Below are 11420 nucleotides of genomic sequence, written 5' to 3'. Positions count from 1 at the left end.
TCTCTGGCATGGACAGTTAATTAGCTTAGAAGTAATTGTGATAGTGAGGAATAATCCTAAAGTGATCCATGTTCAAGGAAATTCTCCTAGAAGGGACGAACTCATGTTGGAATCAATTTCCCAGATGGAAACTTGCCCGTATTCAAGGCATTGATTCCTGAACATATGGAATACATGAGTCAATTCTCCTAGAAGGAAACTGGCCTGGGTTTGAGTTAATTCTCCTTAAGAGGGCTGGAGAGATGGCATGGGGGTAAGGCCTTTGCCTTGCATGCAGAACGAATGTGGTTCAAATCCCGGCATCCCATATGGTTCCCCGAGCCTGCCGGGGGTGATTTCTGAGCATAGAGCCAGGAGTAACCCCTGAGTACTGCCGGGTGTTACCCCAAAACAAACAAAAAAATAATTAAAGCAGGTGGGCTTTTACATAACAAAAGAGGAGATTTAGGAAAAAGTAAATTAGGGAACACCTTTGTTTAGGGCTGTTAATATCCCCTTACACTAGGGCAATGGAGGCTCCTTGCGTATATAATAACAAATGTATTTGAGTATAATAATATGCAGCACACTGTTACCTGAACTCATATGACTTGATTTCTCAACTGAGCAAAATAGTAAGGAGAGAATTGTTGTAGGTTGCATACAGATTTGCAGCATCAGCATCAACTCATCACACAAAAATAAATAAGGCACGGGGCCGGAGAGATAGCATGGAGGTAAGGCGTTTGCCTTGCATGCAGAAGGTCGGTGGTTCGAATCTCGGTATCCCATATGGTCCCCCTGAGCATTACCAAGAATGATTCCTGAGTGTAGAACCTGGAGTAACTTCAGAGCACTGCTGAACAACCAAAAAGGTACAGTCTGGCCTAAAAAATGTACCACTTGTATAGCATGCCCCCCCCAAAAACAAAGTGTACAAACACAAGGTGCTTGTTCTGCTGTAGAACATGTGTCACCCCAAAAAATAACCCTGCACCCCTTCATCATAATCCGCTACTCATGCTGCCAGCCCTGCACCCTCTGTCTAGCATGCTTGGGACTTTCTTGTGAATTGGAAGCATATGTGCCACCTGGATGCCTGACTACCTGGTGCCTCCGAGGATCCACACACTGGAGCGGGCTGGCTCCAGGGTGTTTTCCTGATCTGGCAGGCCTCCATGGTGCACACCACAAAGTTCATTTTCACCACTGAGGGGGTGGATACAGTTTAAGGACTTCATACCCCCTTGTGTGTGTGTGAGTGTGTGTTAAGCACACAGAGTCCTGGAAGGAGGATGACTGCGTGAGGCACTTTAGCCCTGTGGACTGGAAACCGAGTCCTGGTCAGGTTCTGGTGCCATATCTGCCACATGGAGTGCCAAGTACAAGTCTCCTTCCAAGGCTTAGTTAAGGCCCCGAGAAACTGCCCAGTGGTGCCCTCACAGATGCAATGAGCTGAGAGGGAGGCCAGGCAGCCTGTGGAGATGGAGTGGGGCTCTTACTCTGGTCCCACTGCCCTGGTTATTGACTCCTATCCAAGGAGGCAGGCACCTGGGTTCCTTCTCTCCTGCCTCGACCTCTGCCCTCCCCCCTCAACCCCCCCCCCGGCACCCGAACGGCCAATCGCCGCCCTCTCCTGCCCTGCCCGGCACGCTCCGACCCACCATTGGCCACAGTCCCACGCCGGTCCTCAAGCCCGACCCGCCCTACTGGCCCTCTACCCGCCCTCCGCATCTCCATGGCAACATGCTCGCGCTGGGTCGCGAAACGTCATTAGGTTTTGTCCTGTCATTCACTAGTTTCAGCCAATCAGCATCACCTGAGCTCTAGCGGGATCCGACCCCAAAGTCTGGCACCATACACTCTGAACCCCTCAGGCTGTGAGGTACAGGGAAGGCATGAAACCCTGGAATGGGCTGAGACTATAGAGGATGGAGGTAGGGCTGGCTGAGAAAAAGGGTATCAGTGGGTTGGGTTGTGGGGTGGTAACGCGGGGTGGCGGAGACCAAGGGCAGAAGGATCGGGTGTGTGGGGTGCAGCCCAGGTAGCCCCGAGTGTGCAGAGGAGGAAGGCGACACTTCTGACCATAATCCAAGGAGGGGCTGCTGTTGGCGGCTCAGCATTCAGCACCTTCCTCAGAAATGAGAAGGGACCACTCATAGCACTGCAGGCCAGGAGGGGTTCTCAAAGGCAGGCTAGAGGGATGACCACCGTTTGCCATGCATGCGGACATCCTGGTTTCAATTCTAGCCACATCCCATAAAGTCCCCCGAGCCCACCAGGAATGACCTGAATACAGAGTCAGGAGTAACCCCTGAACACTGATGGGTATGGCCCCAAAACAAAACAAACAAAAAACCTGGGCAGGAGAGATAGCACAGCGGTAGGGTGTTTGCCTTGCATGCAGAAGGACGGTGGTTCGAATCCCGGCATCCCATATGGTCCTCCGAGCCTGCCGGGGGCGGGGGGGGGGCTATTCTAAGCCTAGAGCCAGGAGTAGCCCCTGAGCCCTACCGGGTGTGACCCAAAAACCAAACAAACCTTAGAACACCACATGAATGAAAACACCAAATGTCTCTTTTTTTTTTCTTTTTGGGCCACACCCGGTGACGCTCAAGGTTACTCCTGGATATGCGCTCAGAAATCGCTCCTGGTCTGGGGGTCCATATGGGATGCCGGGGGATCAAGCTGTGATCCATCGTAGGTTAGCACGTGCAAGGCAAAAGCCCTACTGCTTGCGCCACCGCTCCGGCCCCTTCTTTTCCTCTTTCTACTTCTCCTTTCCCTTCTCCTTGTCATTCTCCCCCTCTTCTTCCCCTCCTCCTCTTTCTCATTCTTCTCCTCCTCCTGTTCCTCCTGCTCTTTCTTTACCTTCTATTTCTCCTCCTTTCTCTTAGTCCTCATTCTCCATTTCCTCTTCCTTCTCTTTCCCCTTCTCCTCCTATTCTTCCCTCTTCTCTTCCTCCTTCTGCTTCTCCTCCTCTTTCTACTCTGCCTCCACATCCTCCTCCTTTGCTTTCTCCTCCTCCTCATTCTCCTCCTCCTTTCCTTTTTCTTTCTCCTCCTCCTATACTTCCCCCTCTTCCTCCTCTCCTCCTGCTTCTCCTCTTCCTCTTTCTCCTTTTCTGCACCTCCTCCCCTTCCACATCCTTCACTTCCTTTTTCTCCTTCCCCTTCTCTACTTCCTTCTCCTTCTCTTTCTACTCCTGCTATCCTCCTCCCTTTCTTTCTTCCCCTCCTCCTCTTTCTGCTTCTGCTCCTCTTCCTCCTCCTATTCTACTTCACATCCTCCTCTTCCTCTCCTCTTCCTCCTTTTCCTCTTTCTTGTTCTCCTCTTTTACTACTTCCCCTTCTCCAACTCCTTTGCCTTTTCCTTCCCTATGTCCTCCTCCTGTTTTTATTTATTTATAAATACATTATTTACTTGAATCACCATGAGGTACACAATTACAAAGTCATTTGTTCATGATTGACTTTCAGTAATAATGTCCAAAACCCTCCACCAATCAGTGCACATTTCCAGCCACCAAAGTCCCCAGTTTCCCTCTCGCCCTCCAAACTGCCCTCTCCCCTACTTGCTCTGGGGCATACATTTTCTTCTCTCTCTTCTTTTTTTCCCTTTAAGTCACTGTGATTTGCAATATTGCTATAGAAGGGATATTTTACCTATCACTTTATCCCCTTTCAGCACCCAGTTCTTGTCCAGAATGATAATTTCCAACTCTCATTGTCATAGTGGTCCCTTCTCTACCCTATCTGCACTCTCCTGCTCTTTGTGAGAAGCTTCCTACCATGGACTGGTCCTCCTGGCCCTTTTCTCTGTTGTCTCTAAATATTATTACTTATCATACTGTCTTTATTTTAGATCCCACAAATGAGTGCAATCATTCTATGTCTATTCCTCTCCCTCTGACTCATTTCGCTCAGCATAATACTCTCCATATCCACCCATGAATAAGCAAATTTCATAACTTCATTATCCTAACAACTACATAGTATTCCTTTGTGTAGATGTACCACAGTTTCTTTAGCCACTCACTTGTTCTCATGCACTTGGATTGTTTCCAGGTTCTGGCTATTGTAAATAATGCTGCAATGAACATAAGAGTCAGAGGGCTTATATCTCTGGTGTTTTGGGGTTTCTAAGATATATATTTCTATGAGGTGTTTCTGGGTCATATGGAAGTTCAACTTCTATTTTTTTGAGGAATATCCATATTGTTTTCCAAAAAGGCTGGACCAGTCTGCATTCCCACCAGCAGTGAGAGTCCCTTTCTCCCTGCATCCACGCCAGCACTGGTTGTTCTTACTCTTTGTGATGTGTGCCCGTCTGTGTGGTCAGAGGTGATATCTCCTTATTTTGATTGTCACCTCCCTGATGATTAACGATATGGAACTTTTTTGGTTTGCGGGGGGGGGGGTTATACACATTAGTGCCAGGGGTTACTCTTGTCTCTGTGCTCAGGAGTCACTTCTGGTGGGCTTGAGGGATCATATGGGATGCCAGGAATAGAACCCAGATTGACCGCATTCAAGGCAAATATCCTCCCCACTGTGCTATCACTCTGATCCCTGGTGCGAAGCATTTTTACGTGTCTTTTGTCCATCTGTATTTCTTCTTTGAGGAAGTTTCTGCTCTCCCTCTATTTTGTGATGGGGCTAGATGTTTTCTTTTTATTAAGCTCTAACAGTCCCTCATTTATCTTAGATATTAACCCCTTATTAGATCTCCTTTTTCTTCTCCTCCTCCTTCTGCTCTACCCCACATCCTTCTCCTCTTCCTCCTCCCCCTCCTCCTCTGGCTCCTCCTCTGTTCCCTCCTTCTCTTCTTCCTCTTCCTCCTTCTCCTTTTACTCCTTCCCCTTCTGCAGTTCTTCCTCCTTCTTTACCTTTATCCTCTTTCTTCTTCTACTCTTCTTCCTCCTCTTTCTCTTTCTCTTCCTTTTTCTCCTTCATCCCCCTTTCCTCCTCCTTCCCATTTTCTTCCTCTTCCTCCTCCTCCACCACCTTTCCTTTTCTCCTCCTCCTTTTCTCATATTCCTCATTCCCTTTTGTCTCCTTTCTCCTCCTTCACCCTCATCTCCTCTTTCTCCTTCCCTTCTCTTTCTACTTCTCCCTCTATCCCACTCCCCTCTTCTTTGGATTACACCTTGTTATAGGGTTGTTCTTGATGCTGTGTTGAGGGTCCCCCTACTGTATGCTCTGGGCCTCCAAGCCTCTTGCATGCAAAGCCCTAAAGGCAAATGAGTTCTCTCACAACTCCCCTGCCAGTCAGCACCCTCAGGACATCTGGCCTATCTCCAGGACAACCTGGTACTCTCTCCATGAGGAGGCTAGGCTGGCCATTCCATGGCACCCTGAAATGGGGCTTGGGCTGGGGAGCCCCAGTATGAGGTACACAGCCTGCTCTGGCCACATCTAGTCAGCTGCTACTCAATGTTCTTTGAGGTGAGCCCCTTCTTTTTGTTTTTTTTTTTTGTTGTTGTTTGTTTTTGTTTGATTGTTTGTTTGTTTGGGGCCACACCCAGCAGTTCTCATGGTTTACTTCCATCTCTGTGCTCAGAAATCACTCCTGGAAGGCTCAGGGGACCATATGGGATGCTGGGGATCAAACCCAGGTCCATCCCTGGTCTGCCACGTGCAAGACAAACACTCTACTGCTGTGGTATCTCACCAGTCCCCAGATCTTTTCCCTTTTTTCAGACCTTTTCTTGTTTGGGTAGCAGGGGTCACTTGGTCACATCCCCTGAGTGGCAGTGAGGATGGGTTATGAGCACCAGTGGAAAGGTCTGGCTCCACCTTTCACTGATAAGTATCAAGTCTGGGGTCCACAGGACACCCCAGGCCTGGAAGAGCTGGGCTCTGCAGGTTCCAGGAGGCTTGGGTCTCAAAACTTGGACTGAGGAAGTGGCTCAGCTACTCAGAGGGACCAGCAGAAGCAGGAACAGGCCCACAGGCAGGTACCTCTGCTGCCTCCTGCCCCAGAGGGAATGCTCTCATTCCAGGTCATTCTATGAGAGGAATGTTCATTCACCTTTTGGGGAGCGCAAACAGCTGTGGTCAAGGCTTACTCCTGGCTCTATGCTTAGGGATCACTTCTGGCAGGCTCGGGAGACTATGTGGTTCAGGAATCTAACCAGGCTTGGTGGCATACAAATGGCCTACTCCATTCACTTCCATACTCATTCCTCAGAGGGAGACAGATGTGCACTTGAGCTCATTCTCCCAGGTGGACTCATCCAGTTCGAGGTTATTCTCCTATGGGAGAATAGAAGATTGAACCACATTCAAGATAATTCTCGGTGGGGCCAGAGAGATAGTATAGCGTTAGGGCATTTACCTTGCACGCAGCCGATCCAGGATGGATGGTGGTTCGAATCCCAGCATCCTATATGGTCCCCAGTGCCTACCAGGGGCGATTTCTGAGCGCAGAGCGAGGAGTAACCCCTGAGCGCTGCTGGGTGTGACACAAAAACCAAATAATAATCAAATAATAATAATAATAATAAATAATTCTCAAAGCCGGAGAGATAGTACAGCGGTACGGCTTTTGCTTGCATGTGGCTGACCCAGGACAGACCCAGGTTCGGTCTCTGGACTCCCATATGGTCCCCCGAGCCTGCCAGGAGCGATTTATGAACGCAGAGCCAGGAGGAACCCCTGAATTCCACCAGGTGTGGCAAAAAAGATAATTCGGGGCCGGAGAGATAGCATGGAGGTAAGGCGTTTGCCTTTCATGCAGGAGGTCATCGGTTCGAATCCCGGCGCCCCATATGGTCCCCTGTGCCTGCCAGGAGCAATTTCTGAGCCTGGACCCAGGAATAACCCCTGAGCACTGCCAGGTGTGACCCAAAAACCAAAAAAAAAAAAAAAAAAAAAAGATAATTCTTCTAAAGGAAGGCTGATCCTAGAAAAAGAGCCTTGTTTGAGGTAATGGGGCTGGTCCCTCTTTGCGATAGGGACACTGTCCCAAATTCAATGTGATGCCACTAGAGGGAAACTGTGTCGCATTCAAGGAGGCTGGGCCACATTCAAGATGTTTCAAGATGTTTCTCCTAGGGGCCCGAGAGATAGCATGGAGGTAAGGCGTTTGCCTTGCATGCAGAAGGTCGGTGGTTCCAATCCCGGCATCCCATATGGTCCCCCGTGCCTGCCAGGGGCGATTTCTGAGCACAGAGCCAGGAGGGACCCCTGAGCGCTGCCGGGTGTGACCCAAAAACAAAAACAAAATTCTCCTTAAGAGAGTCAGCTTCACATTGACACTAATGTTCTTGAGGCCTAGTGATCCCCATTTGATGGACACACCTCCAGGAAGACTGTTCCTTATGACGGTGTTCTTGAAAGGAGCACCGCTCTATGCTAGTGGTAGTTCTCGAGAGAGATTGATGCATGGCAAGGTCAAAGCTTTGACTGTACTGAAGCCAGTGGGGGCCCTTGGGTGACTTATGTGACATGGGGAGGAGAGAGATGGCTGCCTGGAGGAGAGAATCTGCCATTTTCTCTCTCCCTACCTATGCCACAGTGGGAATTGCTGAGAAATCTAAGACTGATAAAGTCTGCCGTGAATGAACCTTTTCACAGCACAGATCTCACATCCCAACAGTCCCGCTGGGCCGCTGTCAAGCCACCCTTGTTCTGGCCAGCATGGGAGTCAATCTCCACCATACCATTTCTCAGGGAACTGTGGACTCAGCTGGAGTGAGGAGTTGCTCTTTGCAGGAAAAGAAAATCAGTCCTAGATCTTACATAGGCCTTTCAAGTCCATTGTCTTTCTCTCAGAAATAAATTCAGGAGATGAGTGGTGAGTAAAAACGGTTTTATTTAAAAAAAATAAACGGAGGGTTTTATTTAGAAATTCTGCAGAAGGTGGGCTGGACCCATAGCACAGCAGTAAGGCATTTGCTTTGCACTCGGCTGACCTGGGACGGACCCGAGTTCAATTCCCAGTATCCCATATAGTCCCCCGAGCCTGCCAGAAGCTATTTCTGAGCTCAGAGCCAGGAGTAACTCCTGGGACCACCAAGTGTGGCCCAAAAACCAAAACAAACAAAAAAGAAATTCTGGGGAAGGGGAGGTTAAGATAAGATAGAGTGTAACTGGCTCAGGACAGAGTGTAGGCTTCTCCAAAGGCGGACAGAGTACACAGCCCAGAGATCAAGTATAAAAGTCCACACCTCAACAGGGGAAGATGTGGGCCACATGTGCATATGGGGTGCATATACATGGGCCAGCAACATGCCTACATATTCTTGCTTTGTTCCAAGTGGGATTTTATAGGGATTCTCCCAACTGGCCCCATGTGGGCCTTTCTCTCTAGTCCATTGCTAGGGTGGTTATGGGGGGTGGGGGTGGGAGAGAAGAGTTGGGGTAATTGATGTCTTCTTTGACATTTCATTCCTAGCATTCATTTGTGCTGCGCTTCTCTCCAGTGTATGTGGGGGTTGTCTCTGCTTTCTCTGGGCTACAGAGGCTTCAGGTAAATATCTTCTCAGTGACAAATTCCTCCAAGTCTCATCTCTTAGTTTTATTACAATCAAGAACTTTTATTACGGTGTGGGGAGCCCTTCCCTACCTGCCTGCTTCCTCAGTACCAGAAAAAGGGATGGAGAGAAAATTCAGAAGGTAAGGCCCTTTCTTTGCACAAGGCTAATGCACTTCGATCTCTGGCATCCCATATTGTTCCCCCTTGAACCATCAGGAGAAATTCCTGAGCCAGGTTACTGCTGAACATCGCTGGATGTGCCCCCCCCCAAATGTGCTAACCGCCATCATGGGGACTTTTGATATATTCTGAGGCCATAAATTCTCTCAAACAGCAGGTACCTAAGAAACTAGGGGTTTGGCTCAGAAATGGAGCTCATGCCTGGCATTATGGGGCTCTGGATTACTTCCTCCATATTACATACACACACAAATAAACTCACGTGCAAGCAGATTAAATGAGATAACTTTACCATACTGGCATGAGGAATGTAGTGTAACATATACTGTGAGCTTCCAAAAAGCAAAGCAAATAGATTTCATTAATGTTTGCACCTTTGGCGAGGGTGTTTGCTTTTCTTACAAGTGGCCGACCTGGGGTGAATGCATGACACCCCATATTGTCCCCTTAGCCCAACCAGGAGTGATTCCTGAGCACGGAGCCAGAAGTAAACTGTAAGAAACACCGGGTGTATCTAAATAAATAAATAAATAAATGAATATACATTGTTATTAATTCCTTAGGAAAGACAAACGTTCACAAGCTATCATAGTCTTGTTTAAGATTCATACATGATTTTCCTACTACTTCTTCTAAAACTAGGCACCATGCTGAAGAAAGGGGCATTACCACCTATGGGCTATTTAGAAGTTTTGATTTTGATTTTGATTTTGGGGCCACGCCAGAAGTGCTCGGGACTTACTTCAGTCTGTGTTCAGGAATCACTCTTGGCAGGGCTTGGAGTACCGTCTAGAATGACAAGGATAAAATCCACAGGACAGGTGCCACACTTGCTGTACTATCTCTCCAGTCCACTATTTTCACTTTTCTTTATGGGGGCTTGGCCTAAAGCGGAATGCTCAGGGAGAGAACTACAGTAGAACACAGGTAAAGCAAGTGCTTAACTCTTTGCTATCTCTGCAGCCGCTTGAATATTTGTTGGCTATTTCCTTTCATTTTTAAGGGGGCAAGTGTTGAGTAGGGGCACACTAGGTTGTGCTCTGGGCTTATTTTGGAACTGCACTCCGGATCTCTCCTGGAAGTGTCTGAGGACCATCATATATAATGCCGCAAGCAAGGGAAGAGACTTAACTCCAGTACTATCACACCAGACTAGCAGTTCCTTTTTTTTTAGGCTAGTGAAGTGAAGCAGTGGGAGTGGAGAAGGAACAAAGAAATCTGTAACTGGCTGTGATCAATTAACTGTAAACACCAGCTTTTGAGCTAAATGTCCAACAGGGCGTGCGCCATGGGCACCAGCGAGGCCGGGGAGGACCGGAGACGGGCACCGGGCCGCAGCACCAGCAGGCCGGGCAGCACCGGGCCTCTCCCAGCCCTCCCGCCGCACCGCCCACCGCCCAGACTCCGGGGAGCCGGGCCGGGGCCGCCAGGGTCGCACGCCACGGATGGCGCTGATTGGGCCGAGGACGCGTCCGTCGAGGCGGCAAGGCGGAGACATGCGACTCAGCGTCCCGCTTGGCCTAGCCGCCTTTCGGGAGCACGCACGCAAGCAGCTGGCGGTGATTGGGCAGAGGACGTGTCGGTCAGGGCAGAAAGGCGGTCTCCGGGTCCCTCGCGCCCATTGGCTTAGCCGCTTCTGACCCCGCGTCACGCCCGCTCATTGGCTGAGTCGCCTTTCCAGGCGGGCGGAGCCTCCGGCGTGCAGCCTGAGTGAACAGAGAGGGCCATCTGCTGGTGTCGGGCGCGGTCCTTGCGCCTCAGTCCCACCGTCGCGTGGCTCGGGGCTCGCGCCTGTCTCGGCCTAAGTCTGGCTGCCCCGCGGTCCATGACCCTTCCCGGAGAGCCCGAGCGAGCCTCGCTCTCCCGTCGGAGAGCAGCGCCTCTGTGGGCACCGCGGCCGGGACTCCCCAGACCAGCAAAAGGGCGCCCCCTCGCTGACCCGCCTTCCCTAACGCGCGCCCTGTTCTGCGGCCCGCACAGGGCCCCCAGCCCCCGGCCCCGGAGCTTACCCTCGACCCCTCACCCGTGCCTCCCGTTCGCCCCACCGGGCCCTCGGCTCCTCATGCTCTTTTCCTTACACGCCACATCGGGCCTTCAGCCCCGGACTTTTCGCCCCACTCGTGCCTGCCCCACACTTTCCTCAGCCCCTCGCCCTCGCCTCCCCATTCGCCCCACGGGCCTATGGCCCCTCACCCTCGCCTCCCTTGAGCCCCATGGTTCCCTCGTGCCCTCATCCTCCCGTCCCTCTGTGCCCCACGGGCCCCGGGCCCCTCAGCTCCTCAGTCGCACCTCCCTGTGGGCCCCACCATGCCCTCAGCCGGCCTTCAGCCCCTCACCCTCGCCTCTGCATGCACCCCACCTTTCCCTCGGCCCCTCATCCTCGGCTCCCCATGCGCCCCACCTTTCGCCCATCGCACTCACCCTCGCCTCCCCGTGCCATCAGCCCCCCTGAAACTCGCCTTGCTGTGTGCCCCAGGGACCCTCGGCCCCCTCATCCTGGGCTCCTCATGGGACGGGATGAGCTGCCTTGAGTTAGTTGCTCAGAAGTCTGCTCAGCATCAGGCATCACCTTCACCTTCTGGACTCCCGATCAGGGGAGCAGAGGACAGTGGAGGGAGCAATCCAGCCTTTTGAGACCCAGGCCAGTGGCGCTGTGGTCTTGCAGATGGAGACACACTGGCCTGCAGTGTGGGCCGAGGCAGCTTCCCTGCACCCCGAGTCTGTGGGCGCTGCGCCCCTGCCCTGGACTCCCACATTCCCAGCCATGAGCAGTGCCCCC

Source organism: Suncus etruscus, chromosome X (assembly GCF_024139225.1).
Source record: "Suncus etruscus isolate mSunEtr1 chromosome X, mSunEtr1.pri.cur, whole genome shotgun sequence".
NCBI lineage: Eukaryota > Metazoa > Chordata > Mammalia > Eulipotyphla > Soricidae > Suncus > Suncus etruscus.
Note: the sequence above shows the minus strand (reverse complement) of the source record.